Consider the following 9,762-nt stretch of genomic DNA (forward strand, 5'->3'; position numbering starts at 1 on the left):
TCCAGAAAGCCCAAGGAATTACCTAAGGCACTGACCTTCACTTTACTAATTCTTTAAAATGTGTGCATTCCTAAAATCTGTATCATAAAAGTGCATATTGGAAGAAATATGCTTTAAAATGAGTAGAAATGCCGATACTTCAGTCTTATTGTCAACACCCACACCCAACCTGTCAATTCTATTGGCTCTGTAATTCTGAAGAAACCTAATTATTTTCCAAACCTCCAGGGATTAGAGACTGCTGCCTAGAATGTCCCTGGAGTTGGGGGAGGCAATTAAAAGTGTGATGCAAATGGCTTTGATAAGTGGCAACTGAGAGAATAAAAAACGGGCAGGGAAGTGTAGTCATTGAATGAGCTATTCCACCATTAAGACAGAATCAAGCCTGTTTCTTCACCTGGACTCCATCATGCACGGGGTATTGTGGGACTTCTAAAGAGGGGCACCCACTTCAGCTAATGAGCATGGTAGAGATGACTGAGCATTGTCCTAGTCACCCTTATATTGCTGTGAAGAGACACCATGACCACAGACACTCTCATAAAAAGAAAGCATTTAGCCGGGCGTGGTGGCGCACGCCTTTAATCCCAGCACTTGGGAGGCAGAGGCAGGCAAATTTCTGAGTTCAAGGCCAGCCTGGTCTACAAAGTGAGTGCCAGGGCAGCCAGGGCTATACAGAGAAAAAAAAAAGAGCATTTAATTGAGGCTTTCAGAAGCTTAGTCCATTATCAGAATGGCCAGAATGTCAAGACCGGAAACATGGCAGGCACACAGGGAGACATAGTACTGGAGACATGATTCTGGAAAGTAGCCTAGAGCTCTACTTCCACATTTGCAAGCAGCAGGAAGAGAGAGAGAGTCCAGAGAAAACACAAAGCCCCCTCCCAGTGACATACTTCCTCTAACAAGGTCTCACCTACTTACTCCAACAAGGTCACACCTCTTAATCCTTTCAGATAATGACACCCCTGGTGATCAAGCATACAAACCACCACAAACACATTTTGAAAGAGATGGTGTGGGCTAGTTTTATTTCAACTTGATGCAAGCTAGAATCATCTGAGAGGGAAAAAAAATCTTAATTGAGAATTGGGCTGAAGGCAAGCCTGTAAGGCATTTTCTTAATTAGACATTGATGTGGAAGGGTCTAGACCATTGTGGGTGGAGTCATCCTGGGATGGTGGTCCTGGGTACTATATGTAAGCAGGCTGAGCAAGCCATAGGGAGCAAGGCAGTAAGCAGCACCCCTCCATTGCCTCTGCATCAGCTCCTGCTTCCAGACTTCAGCCCTGCTTAATTTTTTCTCCTGACTTCCCTCAGTAATAGACTATGATGTGGAAGTATACGCCAAATAAATCCTTTTCTCTGCAACTTGCTTTTGGTCATGGTATTTCATCACAGCAGTAGTAATCTAAATTAAGAGAGTATGAGCTATTGCTACATCCTAAAGGAGAATTAGGATTAGCCAAGTAAAGGAAAAGGGTCTTCAATCTCCAAAGGATCATAGGAACAAAGGCCTGGAGCCTGTGTAGAGCTGCCCTTCATTAGAACACCAAGCAGAATGTCAGAACACCAAGATCAGAGAGGTGAAACAGTTGAACAATGTGTTTCTTTCCAAGATTAGACTTCATTCTGCAAAGAGGAAACCAGTGAAAGATTTTGAAGCTATATGACGCGAGCAAGTGTAGATTTTAATATACTAGCCATGATATAAAAAGGATGATGTCTTTTTCCCTATATTCCAAAACACAGTAACTGTGCTGGCTAGTCTTTTCTTTCCTTTCCTTTTTTTTTCCTTTCTGTCCCTTTTCTTTTCTTTACTTTTCTTATTGGTTATTTTATTTATTTGCATTTCAAATGTTATCCCCCTCCCTGGTTTCCCTTCTGCAAACCCCTATCTAGTCTTAATGTCAACTTGACATAAACTAGAGTTATCTGAAAGGAGGGAATCTCAATTGAGAGAATGCCTCCACAGATCCAGTTGTAAGGCATTTTCTTTTCTTTTTTATCATAAATTACCATAAACTTATTTTTTATTCACTTTTCATCCTGCTTACCCTGCACCTCTGGGTCACCCCCTCCCATAATCTTCCCCTCATTCCCCCTCCCATTCTCCTCTGAGAGGGCGGGGCCTCCTAGATATCCCCCCACTCTGGCACATCAAGCCTCTTAGAGGCTAAGCACATCCTCTCCCACTGATGCCAGACAAGGCAGCCCAGCTAGTAGAACATATCCCACAGAAGGCAACAGCTTTTGGGATAGCCCCTGTTCCAGTTGTATCCTGTATTTTATGGCAAATATCCACTTATAAGTGAGTAGATAACATGTATATTGGTTTGAGTATGCTTGGCCCAGGGAGTGAAAAATGTGTCACTGGGGGTGAGCATTGAGACCCTTCTCCTAGCAACCCAGGAGCTAGTCTACCCCTAGTTTCCTTTGGATAAAGATGTAGAACTCTCAGGTCCTCCGACACCATGTCTGCCTGGACATTGCCATGCTTCCTGCCTTGATGTTAATGGACTGAACCTCTGAACTTGTAAGCCAGCTCCAATTAAATGTTGTTCTTTATAAGAGTTGCCTTGGTCATGATGTCTCTTCACAGCAATGAAAATCTAACTAATACACTATGCATGGCGTTTTGGGTTTCTGGCTAATGAATAAAGGTGTTATAAACGTAGTGGAACATGCTTCCTTGTGGTATGGTGGAGCATCTTTTGGGAATATGCCCAAGAGAGCTATAGCTGGGTCTTCCAATTTTCTGAGAAACTGCCAGATTGATTTCCAGAGTGGTTGTACAAGTTTGCACTTCCACCAGCAATGGAGGTGTGCTCTCCTTTCTCCACATCTTGGGCAGCATCTGCTGTCACTTGAGAGTTTTTTTAAACCCATTTGGCCTAGTGTGAGGTGGAATCTCAGGGTTGTTTTAATTTGCATTTCTCAGATGAGTAAGGATGCTGAGCATTTCTTTAAGTGATCTCAGTCACTCAGTCAAGAGTCCTCTGTTGAGAAGTCTCTGTTTAGCTCTGTAGCCCATTTTTAATTGGGTTATTTGTCTTGTTATAGTCTAATTTCTTGAGTCCTTTACACATTTTCTTTTTTTTTTCTTTTCTAGCTGTAACCAGCTTTATTAAAGACACTTTTCATAAGCAATCATGGTATTTCAGGCAGGACATGGGCAGACAATCAACAATATACAAGAACTTCCAAATTCCCTTCTTGTATAGACCTACCAAAATCAGAAAGCCACTATAAAACCCAATTAAGTCTTCATTCGATGCTTTGAAAAGTAGCTTAGCGTGAGGGTTGACATCTCACATTAAGGATGTTGTTTAACAACTTTTCACAAGCCGACCCTGACTTTCAGGAAACGAACATGGCAGAATTATCTATCTGAAGATCCACAATGTTTTATAAAAGGAACCAGTGTTCTTTTGAGAACACTCAATGAAGTCACTTCAAAGTCCACATTGCCCAATGGACTGGAAAACCAATTTTGGGGGCCAGGTCCCAACAGGTCTCTGGTTTTTAAGGGAATTAAGTCTATGTTGACAGTACAGGGGGAAGAGGATATAAAAATGAATTTACAGTTTTCCCAGACCACAAGGCATTGTTCAAGACCAGGATGTCTCTCCTGGGAGCCAACAGGTGCCTTTCAAAATTATCAGGGAAAGAGGTTTTCTGTCCTCAATCCAGCTTGGGAGAGATTTTGTTACTGACACATGATCCTTCCCCCACCCAGTAATGAAGTGTTCTGTGTGCTAACAATATAGCTTAAAAAAAAAAGAAGTAAAATGAAATGCTGCATTTTAATAAAACTTGATAAAAAAATAGTATTTCAAACTGTACAGTCACCAGAAGTACACAGTTATAAAAAATGCACACATGTCACTTGGCATCTCCAGCACCTTCAGCTTTCTGTGCCTGGTCTGTCTTGGCATCTCCATTTTCTGCAGGATTATTCGCATTTTACCAGCATCGGCTTCCCCCTTCTTCCCTTTCTCTCCCTTCTTTGCAGGGGCCTTTTTAGTTTTGGATTCTGGCTTTGGAGGAGCAGGTTTAGTAGACAACCTTGCAGATCTTCTCTGTGGCTCGTCCTTCACCTTGGTTTTGTCTCCTTTAGCATTTCCTTCAGCTTTTCTTTTGGGCATGGTGGTGGCAGGGGAAGTCTGCACTGAGCACGGGGATAAGGCGGCGCACGGGTTTGCTCCTTCCGGGGGTCGTCCTTGCTGCTTCTTCCCTTTACACGTTTTCTATTCTAGCCCTCTGTTGGATGTAGGGTTAGTGAAAATCTTTGTCCAATCTGTAGGCTGCTGTTTTGTCCTATTGACACAGTGCCCATTGCTTTATAGAAAGTTTTTAGTTTCACGAAATCCCATTTATCAACTGCTGATCTTAGAGACTGAGTCATTGATGTTCTGTTCAGGAAATGTTCCCCTGTGCCAATGCATTGAAGGCTATTTCCTACTTTGTCTTCTATTAGATTTTGTGTATCTGCATTTATGTTGAGGTCCTTGATCCACTTGGACTTGAGTTTTGTATAAGGGGATAAGAATGGATCGATTTGCATTCTTCTACATGCTGACCTTCAGTTAGACCAGCACCATTTGTTGGAGATGCTTTCTTTCTTTTTTTCCATTGTATGTCTTTGGCCTCTTTGTCAAAAATCAAGTGTCTATAGGTCTGTGGGTTTATTTCTGGGTCTTTGATTCTATTAAATTTATGAACCTGTCTGTTTCTGTACCAAAACCATGCAGGGTTTTTGTTTTGTTTTGTTTTTTGTTTTGTTTTTATTTGATTTGTTTTTTGTTTGTTTTTAATCACTATTGCTCTGTAGTATAACTTGCGATCAGGGATAGTGATTCCTCCTGAAGCTCTTTTATTGTTCAGAATTGTATTTGGCTATCCTGAGATTTTTTTTTGTTTGTTTTTCCCTAGGAAGTTAAGAATTGTTTTTTCACAGTCTGTACAAAATGTGTTGGAATTTTGATGGGGACTGTATTGAATCTGTAGATTGCTTTTGATAAGATGGCCATTTTCACTATGTTAATCCTACCTATCCATGAGCATGGGAGATCTTTCCATCTTCTGTTATCTTCTTCGATTTCTTTCTTCAGGGACTTGAAGTTCTTGTCATACAGATCTTTCACTTGCTTGGTTATTATTACAAAAAGATATTTTATATTATTTGTGATTATTGTGAAGGGTGTTGTTACCCTAATTTCTTTCTCAGCACATTTATCATTTGTATAAAGGAAGGGTACTGATTTGTCAGAGTTAATTTTATATCCAGACACTTTGCTGAAGTTGATTATCAGCTGTAGGAGTTCTCTAGTAGAATTTTGGGGGTCACTTATGTATACTATCATATCATTTGGAAATAGTGATATCTTGACTGCTTCCTTTACAATTTGTATCCCTTTGATCTCTTTTTGCTGTCTTATTGTTACAGCTAGAATTTCAAGCACTACATTGAATTGATAGGGAGAGAGTGAGCAGCCTTATCTTGTCCTGTATTTTAGTGGGATTGCTTCAAGTTTCTCTCCATTTGATTTGATGTTGGCTATTGGCTTGGTTTATTATGTTTAGGTATGTGCCTTGAATTCCTGGTCTCTCCAAGACTTTCAACATGAAGGAGTGTTGGATTTTGTTAAAGGCTTTTTCAGCAGTTAATGAGATGATCATGTGATTTCCTTTCAGTTTGTTTATATGGTGGATTACGTTGATGAATTTTCATATATTGAGCCATTCCTGCATCCCTAGGATGAAGACTACTTTATTGTGATGAATGATGTTTTTCATGTGTTCCTGGATTCAGTTTGTAAGAATTTTATTAAGTATTTTTGTGTTGATGTTCATAAGTGAAATTGGTCAGAAGTTTTCTTTCTTTATTGAGTTTTTGTGTGGTTTAGGTATCAGGTAATTGTGGCCTTATAAAATGAATTAGGTAGTGTTCCTTCTGTTTCTATTTTGTGGAATAGTTTGAGGAATATTGGTATTAGCTCTTCTTTAGTAGAATTATGCACTGAAACCATCTATCCCTGGGCTTTTTTGGTTGGGAGGCTTTTAATAACTGCATCTATTTCTTTGTTTAGATAGTCTAATCCTCTTGGTTGCATTTGCTTCTTTCTGTTCTAGAGATTTCAGGTGTGCTGTTAAGCTGCTAGTGTATGTTTTCTCCAGTTTCTTTTTGGAGACACTCAGAGCTATGAGTTTTCCTCTTAGGACTGCTTTCATTGTGTCCCATACGTTTTGGTATGATGTGTCTTCATTTTCATTAAATTCTAAAAAGTCTTTAATTTCTTTCTTTATTTCTTCTTGACCAAGTTATCATTGAGTAGAGAGAGTTGTTCAGCTTCCATGTGTAAGTGTGCTTGTGCTTTCTGTTGTTTCACCTTCTCATTGTGTCCTGGATTTCCTGGATGTTTTGGGTTAGGTACTTTTTGCTTTTTGCATTTTCTTTGACTCTCTCTCTTTGAAAATGTTTTCCATGGTGTCTTCTGCACCTGAGATTCTCTCTTCTATCTCTTGTATTCTGTTGGTGATGCTTGAATCTATGACTCCTGATTTCTTTCCTAGGTTTTCTAACTCCAGGATTGTCTTCCTTTGTGATTTCTTTATTGTTTCTATTTCCATTTTTAGATCTTGGATGGTTTTGTTCATTTCCTCTGCCAGTTTGATTGTGTTTTCCTGTAGTTCTTTAAGGGATTTTTGTGTTTCCTCTTTAAGGGCTTCTAGCTGTTCACCTGTGTTCTCCAGTATTTCTTGAACGGAGTCGTTTATGTCCTTAATGTCCTTTATCTCATTGTCATAAGTGATTTTAGATCCAAATCTTGCCTTTTTGGTGTGATGGTGTATCCAGGACTTGCTCTGGTGGGAGAATTGGGTTCTGATGATGCCAAGAGGCCTTGGTTTCTGTTGCTTATGTTCTTACACTTGCCTCCTGCCATCTGATTATCTCTAGTGCTACCTCCCTTAGCCATATCTGACTGAAGCCTGTCCTTCCTGTGATCATGGTTGTGTCAGAACTCCTCAGAGTTCAGCTGCCTCTGTGGTCCTGGGATCCTGTGATTCTGGGATCCTGTGTTAAAGCTAGGTGGCAGCAGCCGCCTAAGTCGACAAAGGCAAGATGCCAGTTCAGGAAGACTATGAAAATATTGTGTGGCATCTTTAGGCTTTATTCTCTAGAGCCTGTCTGCACCGGCTTGGTGTTGAGCAGCTGAATGAGAGAAACCAAAGATATGAGATGCAGAAGCCCCACTAGATTTGGTGGGGAACCCCATTTTGTCTGTCCTTCCAGGTAAAGTGCAACAGGGTCTGTCCCTACTGGTAATTCGAACAGTTCTTCACTCCCTTGTGACTGGCACAGTGCATCCTTTCCCCAGCTACACTGGCTTTCTGGCTTGTCATGGGGGCATATGAGGGGCAATGCAATCGATTCTTAATTGATGCCTGCACTGTGCTGAGATAAAAGCAAGCTCAGATGAGCTTCCATGTCTGTACTTATAGATAAATTATTCATAAAGGGTATAGTAATGAAAACCTCACTTCATCTTGATTTAAAAAAAAAAAGATTTATTGTATATAAGTACACTGTAGCTGTCTTCAGACACACCAGAAGAGGGCATCAGATCTCATTACAAATGGTTGTGAGCCACCATGCAGTTGCTGGGAATCAAACTCAGGACCTCTGGAAGAGCAGTCAGTGCTCTTAACCACTGAGCCATCTCTCCAGCCCCCAATGTGTAGCCCAGGCTGGCCTCAAACTCGTGATCCTCCTGCCTCTGCCTCCTTCAGCAAATCCTACTGGCATGCGCTACCACAACTGGCTCATTTGATTTTATTGCTTCCAATTTCCTGTGAATTTAAAAGACTATGGTTAATTGAATCCACTCCCACCTCTCAGCCTCCACAAAAAGACTTCAGGCAAAATAAATGTCCAAATATCGGGAATTTGGCACCAACGCAGTTCCCCATAAAAGGGCTTGTACACAATGTACTATGGGCAGAAAAGATATGATCTTAGATGGCAGGTTGGAGGAATAAGAAGTAGTACAAATAAAGTAGTAAATATGTATGCGAGTTAAAATAATGAGTACAAAACCCATAATACATGATTTTCAAAAAATAGAACCATGATATCCAGTAATAGTGTTCATAAGTCAGGCAGATGGTGATTAATTCAAAGCATGAAAAGTTCTTGTATCTGTCAACAGAGAAATAAATGTCTTAATTGAAATATTGATGCAACCTTTATATTAATTTTCACAGAGAGACCATTAAAATAATAAAAGTTATATTAGAATGGATCCTTAGGTAGAAAATGGCTAAAACACAAAGGAAAGGTATTTTCTTGACCATGTGACAATTGTGAGCAGTCAAAAGGTCTCCCACCACAGAAACTTGTCCTTTGAAGGTCCTCTCTTTCGTTGATGTATACCACATGATATCAGTTACCATCAGCTTTAAGCAGTTCTCACTAGTGGTCCAGTCCTTGCTCTTGGTTCTCCTTCATTAGGAATATGTTGAATCATTGTGCTTCTCTGATCAACTACAAGTCCTTTAAGTCAGATTTGCTTACTTACTATGCCAAATATTTAACTCTCTCATAAAGCATCCTGACATAACATTTGCCATGTTTATTTTACACTATGTTGTACTTTTAGGAACCATAATTCTTTTACATGTTTGCTGATTGCTATTGCAATTGCCTCCTGTAGGTTGATTCCCCCCCTTTTTATTTATTAGGTATTTTCTTCATTTACATTTCCAATGCTATCCCAAAAGTCCCCCATACCCTCCCCCCCACTCCCCTACCCACCCACTCCCACTTCTTGGCCCTGGCATTCCCCTTTACTGAGGCATATAAAGTTTGCAAGACCAATGGGCCTCTCTTTCCACTGATGGCTGACTAGGCCATCTTCTGATACATATGCAGCTAAAGACACGAGCTCTGGGGGTACTGGTTAGTTCATATTGTTCCACCTATAGGGTTGCAGACCCCTTTAGCTCCTTGGGTACTTTCTCTAGCTACTCCATTGGGGGCCCTGTGATCCATCCAATAGCTGACTGTGAACATCCATTTTTGTGTTTGCTAGGCCCTGACATAGCCTCACAAGAGACAGCTATATCAGGGTCCTTTCAGCAAAATCTTGCTAGTGTATGCAATGGTGTCAGTGTTTGGAGGCTGATTATGGGATGGATCCCTGGAAGTGGCAGTCTCTAGATGGTCTATCCTTTCGTCTCAGCTCCAAACTTTGTCTCTGTAACTCCTTCCTTGGGTGTTTTGTTCCCAATTCTAAGAAGGGGCAAAGTGTCCACACTTTCGTCTTCGTTCTTCTTGAATATCATGTGTTTTGCAAATTTTATCTTGTATCTTGGGTATTCTAAGTTTCTGGGCTAATATCCACTTATCAGTGAGTACATATCATGTGAGTTCTTTTGTGATTGCCTCCTGTAGGTTGATTTTTACACACACACACACACACACACACACACACACACACACACACACACTTCTGAATCCTATTGGTTTTTACATTTTCTGTGTGGATTATAACAACATTGGTGAATAACAGAATTGTGTTTCTTTCTTTCAAATCCTTATACCCTTGTTTATTTGGACACTCACTGGGGTATAGAGTGGGGTATTCAAAAGAAGTTATTATAACTGCCATTCTTAAATTTCTTGATCTTAAGTGAAAATAATTTCAGTGTTTCAGTGCTAGTTACAGAATTTCTCATGTAGGATTTGTAGCTATTTTA

General features: G+C 40.3%; 1 pseudogene; it reads right to left on the reverse strand.

Moving 5' to 3' along the window:
* Window positions 1-3,791: 3,791 nt before the first annotated feature.
* Window positions 3,792-4,148, reverse strand: Gm15195 (annotated as a pseudogene).
* Window positions 4,149-9,762: the final 5,614 nt, after the last annotated feature.

Source organism: Mus musculus, chromosome X, assembly GCF_000001635.26.
Source record: "Mus musculus strain C57BL/6J chromosome X, GRCm38.p6 C57BL/6J".
Lineage (NCBI taxonomy): Eukaryota > Metazoa > Chordata > Mammalia > Rodentia > Muridae > Mus > Mus musculus.